This window comes from Apteryx mantelli, chromosome 29, assembly GCF_036417845.1.
Source record: "Apteryx mantelli isolate bAptMan1 chromosome 29, bAptMan1.hap1, whole genome shotgun sequence".
Classification (NCBI taxonomy): Eukaryota; Metazoa; Chordata; class Aves; order Apterygiformes; family Apterygidae; genus Apteryx; species Apteryx mantelli.
Window position 1 is genome coordinate 1 of NC_090006.1, and position 6,106 is coordinate 6,106.

A 6,106-nucleotide genomic window follows, 5' to 3' on the forward strand; every position below is an offset into this window, starting at 1 on the left:
TAGGCTGCGATGCGGCGAGGCGCCGAACGCAGGCACTTCTTTGCTAGGTGCCGAAGGAACACGGCGCTTTGCTTGGCGGCGACGGCACGCGGAGCTTTGCTGGGCGGCGAGGCGGCGAAGGGACACGGCGCTTTGCTAGGCGGCGAGGGCGAGAAGGGACGCGGCGCTTTCTTAGGCGGCGAGGCGGCGAAGGCACGCGCTGCTTTGCCAGGCGCCGAAGGCACGCAGCGCTGTGTGAGGCGGCGAAGGCACGCAGTGCTTGCCAGGCTGCGATGCGGCGAGGCGCCGAACGCAGGCACTTCTTTGCTAGGTGCCGAAGGAACACGGCGCTTTGCTTGGCGGCGACGGCACGCGGAGCTTTGCTGGGCGGCGAGGCGGCGAAGGGACACGGCGCTTTGCTAGGCGGCGAGGGCGAGAAGGACGCGGCGCTTTCTTAGGCGGCGAGGCGGCGAAGGCACGCGCTGCTTTGCCAGGCGCCGAAGGCACGCAGCGCTGTGTGAGGCGGCGAAGGCACGCACTGCTTTGCCAGGCTGCGATGCGGCGAGGCGCCGAACGCAGGCACTTCTTTGCTAGGTGCCGAAGGAACACGGCGCTTTGCTTGGCGGCGACGGCACGCGGAGCTTTGCTGGGCGGCGAGGCGGCGAAGGGACACGGCGCTTTGCTAGGCGGCGAGGGCGAGAAGGGACGCGGCGCTTTCTTAGGCGGCGAGGCGGCGAAGGCACGCGCTGCTTTGCCAGGCGCCGAAGGCACGCAGCGCTGTGTGAGGCGGCGAAGGCACGCACTGCTTTGCCAGCCGCCGAAGGCACGCAGCGCTTTGCTAGGCTGCGATGTGGCGAGGCGCAAACGCAGGCACTTCTTTGCTAGGTGCCGAAGGAACACGGCGCTTTGCTTGGCGGCGACGGCACGCGGAGCTTTGCTGGGCGGCGAGGCGGCGAAGGGACACGGCGCTTTGCTAGGCGGCGAGGGCGAGAAGGGACGCGGCGCTTTCTTAGGCGGCGAGGCGGCGAAGGCACGCGCTGCTTTGCCAGGCGCCGAAGGCACGCAGCGCTGTGTGAGGCGGCGAAGGCACGCAGTGCTTTGCAGGCGCCGAAGGCACGCAGTGCTTTGCTAGGCTGCGATGCGGCGAGGCGCCGAACGCAGGCACTTCTTTGCTAGGTGCCGAAGGAACACGGCGCTTTGCTTGGCGGCGACGGCACGCGGAGCTTTGCTGGGCGGCGAGGCGGCGAAGGGACACGGCGCTTTGCTAGGCGGCGAGGGCGAGAAGGGACGCGGCGCTTTCTTAGGCGGCGAGGCGGCGAAGGCACGCGCTGCTTTGCCAGGCGCCGAAGGCACGCAGCGCTGTGTGAGGCGGCGAAGGCACGCAGTGCTTTGCCAGGCGGCGAAGGCACGCAGTGCTTTGCCAGGCTGCGATGTGGCGAGGCGCCGAACGCAGGCACTTCTTTGCTAGGTGCCGAAGGAACACGGCGCTTTGCTTGGCGGCGACGGCACGCGGAGCTTTGCTGGGCGGCGAGGCGGCGAAGGGACACGGCGCTTTGCTAGGCGGCGAGGGCGAGAAGGGACGCGGCGCTTTCTTAGGCGGCGAGGCGGCGAAGGCACGCGCTGCTTTGCCAGGCGCCGAAGGCACGCAGCGCTGTGTGAGGCGGCGAAGGCACGCAGTGCTTTGCCAGGCTGCGATGCGGCGAGGCGCCGAACGCAGGCACTTCTTTGCTAGGTGCCGAAGGAACACGGCGCTTTGCTTGGCGGCGACGGCACGCGGAGCTTTGCTGGGCGGCGAGGCGGCGAAGGGACACGGCGCTTTGCTAGGCGGCGAGGGCGAGAAGGGACGCGGCGCTTTCTTAGGCGGCGAGGCGGCGAAGGCACGCGCTGCTTTGCCAGGCGCCGAAGGCACGCAGCGCTGTGTGAGGCGGCGAAGGCACGCACTGCTTTGCCAGGCTGCGATGCGGCGAGGCGCCGAACGCAGGCACTTCTTTGCTAGGTGCCGAAGGAACACGGCGCTTTGCTTGGCGGCGACGGCACGCGGAGCTTTGCTGGGCGGCGAGGCGGCGAAGGGACACGGCGCTTTGCTAGGCGGCGAGGGCGAGAAGGGACGCGGCGCTTTCTTAGGCGGCGAGGCGGCGAAGGCACGCGCTGCTTTGCCAGGCGCCGAAGGCACGCAGCGCTGTGTGAGGCGGCGAAGGCACGCAGTGCTTTGCCAGGCTGCGATGCGGCGAGGCGCCGAACGCAGGCACTTCTTTGCTAGGTGCCGAAGGAACACGGCGCTTTGCTTGGCGGCGACGGCACGCGGAGCTTTGCTGGGCGGCGAGGCGGCGAAGGGACACGGCGCTTTGCTAGGCGGCGAGGGCGAGAAGGGACGCGGCGCTTTCTTAGGCGGCGAGGCGGCGAAGGCACGCGCTGCTTTGCCAGGCGCCGAAGGCACGCAGCGCTGTGTGAGGCGGCGAAGGCACGCACTGCTTTGCCAGGCTGCGATGCGGCGAGGCGCCGAACGCAGGCACTTCTTTGCTAGGTGCCGAAGGAACACGGCGCTTTGCTTGGCGGCGACGGCACGCGGAGCTTTGCTGGGCGGCGAGGCGGCGAAGGGACACGGCGCTTTGCTAGGCGGCGAGGGCGAGAAGGGACGCGGCGCTTTCTTAGGCGGCGAGGCGGCGAAGGCACGCGCTGCTTTGCCAGGCGCCGAAGGCACGCAGCGCTGTGTGAGGCGGCGAAGGCACGCACTGCTTTGCCAGGCGCCGAAGGCACGCAGTGCTTTGCCAGGCTGCGATGCGGCGAGGCGCCGAACGCAGGCACTTCTTTGCTAGGTGCCGAAGGAACACGGCGCTTTGCTTGGCGGCGACGGCACGCGGAGCTTTGCTGGGCGGCGAGGCGGCGAAGGGACACGGCGCTTTGCTAGGCGGCGAGGGCGAGAAGGGACGCGGCGCTTTCTTAGGCGGCGAGGCGGCGAAGGCACGCGCTGCTTTGCCAGGCGCCGAAGGCACGCAGCGCTGTGTGAGGCGGCGAAGGCACGCACTGCTTTGCCAGGCGGCGAAGGCACGCAGTGCTTTGCTAGGCTGCGATGCGGCGAGGCGCCGAACGCAGGCACTTCTTTGCTAGGTGCCGAAGGAACACGGCGCTTTGCTTGGCGGCGACGGCACGCGGAGCTTTGCTGGGCGGCGAGGCGGCGAAGGGACACGGCGCTTTGCTAGGCGGCGAGGGCGAGAAGGGACGCGGCGCTTTCTTAGGCGGCGAGGCGGCGAAGGCACGCGCTGCTTTGCCAGGCGCCGAAGGCACGCAGCGCTGTGTGAGGCGGCGAAGGCACGCAGTGCTTTGCCAGGCGGCGAAGGCACGCAGTGCTTTGCCAGGCTGCGATGCGGCGAGGCGCCGAACGCAGGCACTTCTTTGCTAGGTGCCGAAGGAACACGGCGCTTTGCTTGGCGGCGACGGCACGCGGAGCTTTGCTGGGCGGCGAGGCGGCGAAGGGACACGGCGCTTTGCTAGGCGGCGAGGGCGAGAAGGGACGCGGCGCTTTCTTAGGCGGCGAGGCGGCGAAGGCACGCGCTGCTTTGCCAGGCGCCGAAGGCACGCAGCGCTGTGTGAGGCGGCGAAGGCACGCACTGCTTTGCCAGGCTGCGATGCGGCGAGGCGCCGAACGCAGGCACTTCTTTGCTAGGTGCCGAAGGAACACGGCGCTTTGCTTGGCGGCGACGGCACGCGGAGCTTTGCTGGGCGGCGAGGCGGCGAAGGGACACGGCGCTTTGCTAGGCGGCGAGGGCGAGAAGGGACGCGGCGCTTTCTTAGGCGGCGAGGCGGCGAAGGCACGCGCTGCTTTGCCAGGCGCCGAAGGCACGCAGCGCTGTGTGAGGCGGCGAAGGCACGCACTGCTTTGCCAGGCTGCGATGCGGCGAGGCGCCGAACGCAGGCACTTCTTTGCTAGGTGCCGAAGGAACACGGCGCTTTGCTTGGCGGCGACGGCACGCGGAGCTTTGCTGGGCGGCGAGGCGGCTAAGGGACACGGCGCTTTGCTAGGCGGCGAGGGCGAGAAGGGACGCGGCGCTTTCTTAGGCGGCGAGGCGGCGAAGGCACGCGCTGCTTTGCCAGGCGCCGAAGGCACGCAGCGCTGTGTGAGGCGGCGAAGGCACGCAGTGCTTTGCCAGGCTGCGATGCGGCGAGGCGCCGAACGCAGGCACTTCTTTGCTAGGTGCCGAAGGAACACGGCGCTTTGCTTGGCGGCGACGGCACGCGGAGCTTTGCTGGGCGGCGAGGCGGCGAAGGGACACGGCGCTTTGCTAGGCGGCGAGGGCGAGAAGGGACGCGGCGCTTTCTTAGGCGGCGAGGCGGCGAAGGCACGCGCTGCTTTGCCAGGCGCCGAAGGCACGCAGCGCTGTGTGAGGCGGCGAAGGCACGCACTGCTTTGCCAGGCTGCGATGCGGCGAGGCGCCGAACGCAGGCATTTCTTTGCTAGGTGCCGAAGGAACACGGCACTTTGCTTGGCGGCGACGGCACGCGGAGCTTTGCTGGGCGGCGAGGCGGCGAAGGGACACGGCGCTTTGCTAGGCGGCGAGGGCGAGAAGGGACGCGGCGCTTTCTTAGGCGGCGAGGCGGAGAAGGCACGCGCTGCTTTGCCAGGCGCCGAAGGCACGCAGCGCTGTGTGAGGCGGCGAAGGCACGCACTGCTTTGCCAGGCGCCGAAGGCACGCAGTGCTTTGCCAGGCTGCGATGCGGCGAGGCGCCGAACGCAGGCACTTCTTTGCTAGGTGCCGAAGGAACACGGCGCTTTGCTTGGCGGCGACGGCACGCGGAGCTTTGCTGGGCGGCGAGGCGGCGAAGGGACACGGCGCTTTGCTAGGCGGCGAGGGCGAGAAGGGACGCGGCGCTTTCTTAGGCGGCGAGGCGGCGAAGGCACGCGCTGCTTTGCCAGGCGCCGAAGGCACGCAGCGCTGTGTGAGGCGGCGAAGGCACGCACTGCTTTGCCAGCCGCCGAAGGCACGCAGCGCTTTGCTAGGCTGCGATGTGGCGAGGCGCCGAACGCAGGCACTTCTTTGCTAGGTGCCGAAGGAACACGGCGCTTTGCTTGGCGGCGACGGCACGCGGAGCTTTGCTGGGCGGCGAAGGGACACGGCGCTTTGCTAGGCGGCGAGGGCGAGAAGGGACGCGGCGCTTTCTTAGGCGGCGAGGCGGCGAAGGCACGCGCTGCTTTGCCAGGCGCCGAAGGCACGCAGCGCTGTGTGAGGCGGCGAAGGCACGCAGTGCTTTGCCAGGCTGCGATGCGGCGAGGCGCCGAACGCAGGCACTTCTTTGCTAGGTGCCGAAGGAACACGGCGCTTTGCTTGGCGGCGACGGCACGCGGAGCTTTGCTGGGCGGCGAGGCGGCGAAGGGACACGGCGCTTTGCTAGGCGGCGAGGGCGAGAAGGGACGCGGCGCTTTCTTAGGCGGCGAGGCGGCGAAGGCACGCGCTGCTTTGCCAGGCGCCGAAGGCACGCAGCGCTGTGTGAGGCGGCGAAGGCACGCAGTGCTTTGCCAGGCTGCGATGCGGCGAGGCGCCGAACGCAGGCACTTCTTTGCTAGGTGCCGAAGGAACACGGCGCTTTGCTTGGCGGCGACGGCACGCGGAGCTTTGCTGGGCGGCGAGGCGGCGAAGGGACACGGCGCTTTGCTAGGCGGCGAGGGCGAGAAGGGACGCGGCGCTTTCTTAGGCGGCGAGGCGGCGAAGGCACGCGCTGCTTTGCCAGGCGCCGAAGGCACGCAGCGCTGTGTGAGGCGGCGAAGGCACGCACTGCTTTGCCAGGCTGCGATGCGGCGAGGCGCCGAACGCAGGCACTTCTTTGCTAGGTGCCGAAGGAACACGGCGCTTTGCTTGGCGGCGACGGCACGCGGAGCTTTGCTGGGCGGCGAGGCGGCGAAGGGACACGGCGCTTTGCTAGGCGGCGAGGGCGAGAAGGGACGCGGCGCTTTCTTAGGCGGCGAGGCGGCGAAGGCACGCGCTGCTTTGCCAGGCGCCGAAGGCACGCAGCGCTGTGTGAGGCGGCGAAGGCACGCACTGCTTTGCCAGGCTGCGATGCGGCGAGGCGCCGAACGCAGGCACTTCTTTGCTAGGTGCCGAAGGAACACGGCGCTTTGCTTGGCGGCGACGGC